Source organism: Malania oleifera, chromosome 9 (assembly GCF_029873635.1).
Source record: "Malania oleifera isolate guangnan ecotype guangnan chromosome 9, ASM2987363v1, whole genome shotgun sequence".
NCBI classification, from domain to species: domain Eukaryota; kingdom Viridiplantae; phylum Streptophyta; class Magnoliopsida; order Santalales; family Ximeniaceae; genus Malania; species Malania oleifera.
The window spans coordinates 80,246,707-80,254,777 of record NC_080425.1 but is presented as its reverse complement, the minus strand read 5'-3'; the positions used below and the strand labels follow the sequence as shown (position 1 = coordinate 80,254,777).

General features: G+C 36.1%; 1 protein-coding gene across 9 annotated transcripts in view; it reads left to right on the top strand.

Moving 5' to 3' along the window:
• LOC131164345 (uncharacterized) overlaps nt 1–8,071 on the top strand; it is a 45,987-nt gene that overhangs the window by 30,010 nt on the left and 7,906 nt on the right. The window lies entirely within an intron of this gene.

Genomic DNA, 8,071 nt, shown 5'->3' with positions numbered 1-8,071 from the left:
ATTAAGCTGTGAAATTAAATTTCTTATTTAGCAATGGACATTATTCAAGCATTAATTCTCAACGTGAGCTTGCTAACATAGTAACTACACATTTCAGTAGAATCTGGCTCATTGCTTTATTGTAATGTATCCTGAAAGTGGCTCTGGAATTACTAATTTGAGTTGTATTTCTTTTAATTTATTTTGGATCCCCTAAAGAGCAGGGTAAGTATTCTCGACACTTGGATAATTCTGTTATGCAATTAAGTATATCTACGCTTTATGTTATTTTATTCTAGTGCCAATTATAAAATTGTTTAATCTGAAATTATGAGTGCTAATTGATAGTTTTGTGCAACAAAAAAGAAAGGAAAACAATCACACACACACACACACACACACACTCGGGGCAGTTGGTAAAATTAAGTGTCAAGCCTTGAACAATGAATTCAAATCTTATTCTGTGAACCGATTCTGAATTTTAACTGACAAGTCATTGAATCTGAATATTATTTTATTGAATTTTTTTAAAGCAAACAGAAGATATTTTAAAATTATTTTAATTCTTTGGTATCTAATAGCTGAATGTGTTTTGTTTCTTTGTTTTTTTTCTTAACCCTACTAAATGTCTAGAGCAAAATTGTTTGTTAGAAGTGAGAGGTAATAAATCAAATTTTTGATTGAATATAAATAATATTTTTGTTTGACATTCATTTGATAATTACAAATAAAAACGATATAATTTATTGTTAGATAAAAATAAAACAAATTGTTTTAATTTCAACCATTAAGCCAAATCAAATTTGCACAAAAGATAAATTAAAGGAGGAGACATGTTTTCCAGAGGAAAAAAACAAAGTGGGGTGTGTATGCAGGAGACAGCGAAGCATATTGTCACGAGCTAAGCTTGTTCAGGGCATTATGCTTGCCTGTGACCGCTTGTCTCGTATGTTTGGGATGAGTTTCCATCATGTAAATACTAGTGTAGGGTTATTTTCCAGTATTTATTTCATTGTATGCCAAATAAGGTAGTATGACTCCTCGGTCACTTTGATGTTTCCTAGTGCTAGAGTGAGAATGACATAGAAAGCTCTTTAGGATAGGGTGAGTGTTCATCAGTCATTGTAAAACTCACCAGCTTTTGTCAACGTGTTTAGCCTACTTACCTCCCTCGCTAAGCACACAATGTCAACGGAGGTGATGTTAATGAATTACGTTTGCTTCAATGTCAACTGCTTGCTTGCCACGACTTTCATGAATTGATTACTCTTTCCGCTGCCTATTTGAATGAATGTTAATGAAAGTATTTCATGGATGAATGTTGGTAAACGATAAGCTGGCTAGTTAAGCAAGAGTGCTTTATCTAGCGCCGCACGGACCTTCACAACGGTGTGAAAATAGTTGGCCCGTGACACATATGCATGTGTATTAATTAATAAAGATGTGAAAATATATAGAAGACATGACAGAGGTCAGCAAGGGCAGTAGCAGCAGCGAGGCAGCCAATGGTGTGAGCGGGCTCCTATGGCAACTTGGGTAGAAAGGGCTTTAAGGAAAGGCTCTTCACCAAAGGTGCTGCCATAAGTGGAAGTGTGGATTGTTTGATAATGTTTTCATTTGGGTGTTGAGCTTTCTGTCATTCTTATTTTTCATATAATATAATAATATAATAATAATAATGGATAAAAATTGAGACAAATTCTTTGATTTTTTCCTTTGACTGAGTTAGATTTGTTCCCGTATTACCATGGGTAGCAAGGGCTTTAAGGAAGGCTTTTCATCAAAGGTGCTGGCATCAGTGGAAGTGTGGATTGTTAGAGGGAGATAATGTTTTCATTTGGGTGTTGGGCTTTTTGTCATGCTTATTTTTCATAAAGGATAAAAATGGAAGAAAATCCTTTAAATTTTTACTTTGATTGAGTCAGACATGTTTCTATGTTTGATTTAGCTAGACCAATGGGCATATGTAGGGTCCTGGGAATGGGCGGACCACGATGGGTATAGTATGCAGCCTTACCTTGCATTTTTACATGAGGCTGTTTCCACACCATGAATCTTTGACCTCCATTCTAGGTTACATGGTGACAACTCTACCATTGCGCCAGCTCTCCCTTTCTGAATAAGCTAGACTAATTTTATAAAAATTAAGAGCAGTCACCAAATGCACCAACTTTTGACCTGAGCTGATTTAGAAGTAGGCTGTTCAAATCAAGCAACACCCCCCCCCCCTCCGAACACACACACACACACACACACACATACCCCATGCAGTGCTTGTACATATCACAATATTGTTGATATTGTGGTTCAATATATTGTCCGTTTTGCTAAATATTTATTTATTTTCCCTTGCATTATACTACGTGTTAGACAATGTACTATAATGTTTTCTATTGTAATATTGTTTCCAATATATGGTTTGATTTGCCAAATTTTGTTTCTTTTCCCCCACCTTATACATTCACACTGAGCTTCAGAAAATGTCACTATAATGATGCTTTCTTGATGCTCCTATTTTCTGTTAACATTCTTCCGGAAGATCCATTTTGCTTGATTTATTTTGTATTCTTAGGAATCTTAGACATTCGATTAAATTTTTTTCTACTGAGGGTTGCATTGAGCCTACCTACCTTGTCCAAAACAATGAAAGGAGAGACGAGCTATAACAATGAAGAGGCTAAGCGAGAAGGGGTCAAGAGTCTGAGTCAGAGAAGGATGCTCCGAATAAACTCATTTCTTTCATTTTTCTAGCGGATAATCTTCAGAGACAACCTTGAAAACTAGCTTCGTTGCCAAATCACTTTAAATGATTGACTTTACATTGTGTGAGGTCATTTAACATCTCTCTTTTGTGTTAAATTTTCAACTCATGTTCTGTTTTGTTACCTCACATACCTGCTTTAATTGTGAAAATCTGGCATGGTATTTGTGTTTCTAATAATTCAGATACAATTATGTATTTTTTGAACTCATTAGCAACAGAAATTCATGTAATACTGCCGGGTTGTGTTGGAGGTTCTTTAGTGCCTGTTGGTTAAGTTTCCAGACCCTTTTTTTTTCCCGTATTTGAAGCACAGAATAGAAGAAATACATTAAAAAATACTTTTGATTAGTCATGTTTCCAAAACCATTTTAGTAGTGTATCCAGAAAACACCCCTATTTTTTGAGTGCTAAGGGGAAAAAAATTGTTTTTATGATTGCTTTTATGTCATATTCCAGGCTAAGAGCACAAATTCATGAATAGAGTTTTGTGGCATACTTTAGTAATTATTATGTCGGACAGCATATTGTCTTCTATCATTAGCCAGTGACTGTATTAGTGTTTTCCAGAAGGTAAGGTTAACTTCTATTTGGACAAGTGCTCCTTGCAGAAAATTTAAGGGCTTGAACAATTCATTTTTAGTTTTCCAAAAAATAACAAAAAATCAACTTAATTTACAAGTTTTGCAGATTTTGTTAAAAAAAAAAATGAAAACAAAATCTTATGGCACTATTCATTAGTGCAAAATATTTTTATTTTCCATTTCCAATTTCTCAAATAATTTCAAGAATGCTATGTTCGTTTTTTTTTTATTTTATTTTTTATTTTTTTAGATTAATAAATTTAGAAAACATCTTTTTGTTATGTTCTAGATTTTGATTTCTTATATAAATTTTGGAAAATTTGAAAACAAGGTGTGAATTTATATTTATTTGGAAATCTAGTAATCAAAAATGAAAATTGTTTCCCACAGCTGAACAAATCCTTTATCCTCTTAACTCTTTAATATAAACCTTGGAAAAATATGTTAGCATTTTTATAATTCTTTGGAAAACTAAAAATGGAAAAATGATAACTGTTTTCCACAACTAAACAGGCCTTTACCATTCTTTTCCTAAGCAGAAACTAGTGATGGAGCCTCTGAAGCTGATATACTTGCCCCTTTTTAAAGGCAGGATTATGAATTTATGCAACTTATTTATTAAAGGAGATTTCCTAAATGTGACCAAGTTGATTAAGTGTGGCTCTTTGGGTTCTTGGCAATGGGGATGTTTATGGGAGAATCATGACCTTTTCAAAGTTTGGTACAAACTGAGCAAGTAACTATCGTTAAGGATAGCATGCTCGTGTTGGGTATATGATATAAAAACCAAGAGGATAACTTTCTAGCATTAAGGGAGGTTCCTGAACTTTGATACCTTGGAGTTAGTTGCTACCTCTTTTAGTTTCTACATGGACTGCTTGGGGCCTTTTTTTTTTTCGGTCCTTGTTCTCTTTAACTTCTAGAATACTTCTTGACCTCTGTATTTCTTGTTTGTCTTTTCAATGAAGTTTGTTTTTGCTTCTTCTGATAGTATCGAAAGAAAGGAAACAGAAGGAAGGATTGTGTCATTCAACAAGGGAGATCAAAGCATTTTGTGGAAATAACAAGTGTGCAATGTTGGAGATATAAATAGTCATTGCTGCTACACCTTGCCTAGACTATGATGTATGAAATGGTGTGGGATGTTCTTGCATTGATTCAAAGAGTTGTGCAAAGGATTAAAGAGCTTCTAGGTAGTGGAATCACTTACTAGAATGGTATAACTTAATGGTTGTATTGACTGTAGATGGAATGGGTGAGCCTTGTGGACCACCTAATTACTTTTTCTAATCAGGAAAGAAAAAAATTTATTAGGGGAGAAAAATAATACACAAGATGGAGGACCAGCAATCCACCCAAAGATAACAAAATAAAATACAAATAACAAAGTATTTTCAGTATATAAAATCTCTCCAGTCACGCTGAACATGAGTGGAAGGAACTCTTGGAAAAGCACTCATCACTGAAGGCCAAAGTGAGGCTAAGAAAAGAACCCTATCCCAAGCAAATGAAGTGAAAGAGAAGTATCTCTAAAGATCCTCGAATGCATCTTCAACCAAATGCACCACATAATAGCAAGCAGAGTCCCATAAATCCTGCAGTCTGTCCTCCCGAAACCCTAGAATCTTGAGAGAAACAGCTCCTCCACTACATTCAGTCTCACCCAACACTGATTAGTGCAAAAAAGAAGATTCTGCAACTTCTGATCATAAAGCCATGCAAAAATGATTGAGCAATAGTCTCACAAATCTTGTTTCACTGGACATGATATTAGGGGATAAAGCTTCATAAGGCCTCTTGCGCTGCAAGCAATCATAGGTATTTGTCTGTGTTGTTGGTTATCTTAGTCATTTAGCATTGTTAGTGTGTGAGTGTAATGTTAAACAAGTGAGAGTTAGTGAGGGTATTATGTTCATTGGTATGCACTTTGACATAAATTATAAATAGAGGGAGAAACCTATCATTGTGATTAGGTCTTCCTTTTTACCTAATTATTCAACATGGTATCAGAGCATGATTTTGAGACCTAAACCTTGCTTGTCACAGCCACCATCAAAACTGAAGCCTAAAACCCTAAATCTGTTATAGAAGAATTTCTAGCAACACTATAGCCATAAAAAAACAGCCAGAAGTTTCCAGAAGCCAGAGCAGTCATCGGAAAATTCTTGGGTGACCCTACCAGTTTAGGAACACAAAATCCACTAAATATTTGAAAAAACAACGCCATAATCATCCACTGACACTGTTGATCTGTCCCCCACTGAAATCTCATCTGCAGAAGCTTCCCCACATGCCCTCACGTGCTGGTCGAATGCTGCCAGGGCTGACCCCATGCATCAGCGCGTGAAGCCAATTTCAGGCATGTTTCTGGCCTGAATTCTTCCAGCAGTGCTCGAATCCCTCTATGAACATATTATTGAAGTTTTTTTGTGTCTCTTTGTCCAAAGATCTCAGCTTTTTTAGTTGCTCATTTGCGACATGGTCGTTGGATGCTTCTCGAAACTGGTTGTCAATGTTTATTGAATTTATTGAGTCGGAAACAGTGTTATTTGCTGTGTTTTTGATTGTACGTTGTCGGCTTGTGGTTTGCATTAGTTGTTGAAGGTTATGTGTGTTGGGATTGAGTTTGTGAATCCTAAAAACATGGATAGAAGAGATGAATCCACCGTATATTTTTGATTTGCTGCTCTTCCCAAGTCTACTCCTGAAGCCTTGTCCCATTTTAGGTGGAGGAATGCAGTGATAAAAGAGATGCATGCTCTAAAAGATAATGATACTTGGGAATTGGTACGTCTTCCTCTTGACAAGTATGTGGTTGCTTGTCGTTGGGTGTACACTATGAAGGTTAATCCAGATGGTTCCTTTGCTCAATTAAAGGGTCGCCTAGTTGCTAAGGGATATACTTAGGTGTATGGCTTGGACTATTAAGACACATTCCCCCCCTTGTAGCCAAATTTTATTTAGTACATTTATTCATCTCCTTAGTAACCACCTATCACTGGCCTCTACACCAGTTAGATATGAAGAATGCTTTTCTACATAGTGATCTTCAAGAGGAGGTCTACATGGAGCAGCCACCTGGGTTTGTTGCTCAGGAGGAGTTAGGCTTAGTATGTCGGCTCAAGAAGTCACTATATGGTTTAAAATAGTCTTCAAGGGGATGGTTTGGTTGCTTCAGTGTTGTAGTAATTGAGTTTGGCCTTCAATTGTGTGCAATAGATTATTCTATATTTTATCGTCATACTCCATTCGGAAGGATTCTGCTTATGGTGTATGTGGATGATATTGTGATTACTAGTGATGATGAGGTATTTAGGGCCTAAAGCATTTCCTGTAGACTAAGTTTTAGACAGAGGATTTGGGACCATTGAAGTACTTCTTGGCTATAAAAGTATCTAGATATTGTACCGAACGGTCTTGTCATAGAGGAAGTATGTTCTTGATCTTTTAGATGAGACTAAATTGCTAGGATCCAAACTTATTGATATGCCTGTGGATCCTAATAGTAAGCCAGTGCCATATATGGGTGATTTGTTGCCTAACCAAGGACAATATCAGAGACTTGTTGGAAAGCTGAATTATCTCGCGGTCACTCGGATAGATATATCTTTCGTAACAAGTGTTGTGAGTTTGTTTGTTGATTCTTTGAGAACAAGTCATTGGGATGCAGTAATTCACACCTTGAGATATCTTGAAGGTGCCCTTGGGAGAGGTCTCTTATATCAGGATCGAGGTCACTCTCATATTCAGGGATATACTGGTGCAGATTAGGCTGGGACACCTTTTGATAAAAGATCCACAATTAAGTATTGTATCTTTGTTGGTGGAAATTTGGTTTCTTGGGGGAGTAAGAAACAAATCGTGGTGGCTAGGTCAATTGCTATGTTAGAGTATAGGGTCATGATACACTACATGTGAACTTGTTTGGTTGATGAACTTGTTAGAAGAACTGGGTTTTCCACATTCTTAGTTTATTGAGCTGATGTGTGATAATCAAGTTGTCATTCTGATTTGCAATATGCTAATTTATTTGCTAAATCCTTGGGGGGGGGGGGGTGGGGGTTGCTCATGTTAAGTTCATTTGTAGCAAGCTAGGAGTATATAATATATATGGTCTAGCTTGAGGGGGAGTGTTGATGGTTATCTTAGTCATTTAGCATTATTAGTGTGTGTTATGTTAACAAGTGAGAGTTAGTAAGGATATTATGGTCATTGGAATATACTTTACATATATTATAAATAGAAAAAGAGACCTATCATTGTGATTGAGTGTTCCATTTTACCCAATTATTCAATAGTCTGGTTGAGAATCATGCACCAAACAAAAGCCTCAACTTTTAAGGGAGTCTTGGCCTTCGAAATGAACTTCTTCTAAGAGGACAGAACTACTAGTTAGGACCCCCTAATTGCTTAATAGGATTGTCACTTTATTGCTTAGCATGGAGCTGATAATTGTACGTGACGATAAAAAAAAAAACACCAATCCATTTGGTTTAGTTGCCCTCTTTGCATGGAGTGATGCTTATTTTGCTATGCAAAGGACTACCAAGAGCACCTATTCATGTGCACTTCCATGAGTTCTTGTAATATTCATTTAGGCACAAATTTTGATTGAATTAGATAGACAAGTGGCCATCGAAAGTCCCTATTCTTTGCATTATGTGGCCAAATTTGGGTGTGATAACCATGCTAGAATTTAAGGGGTCGTTTGGTATCATTGTCAAAAATTAGGAAAACAAAAATTAAA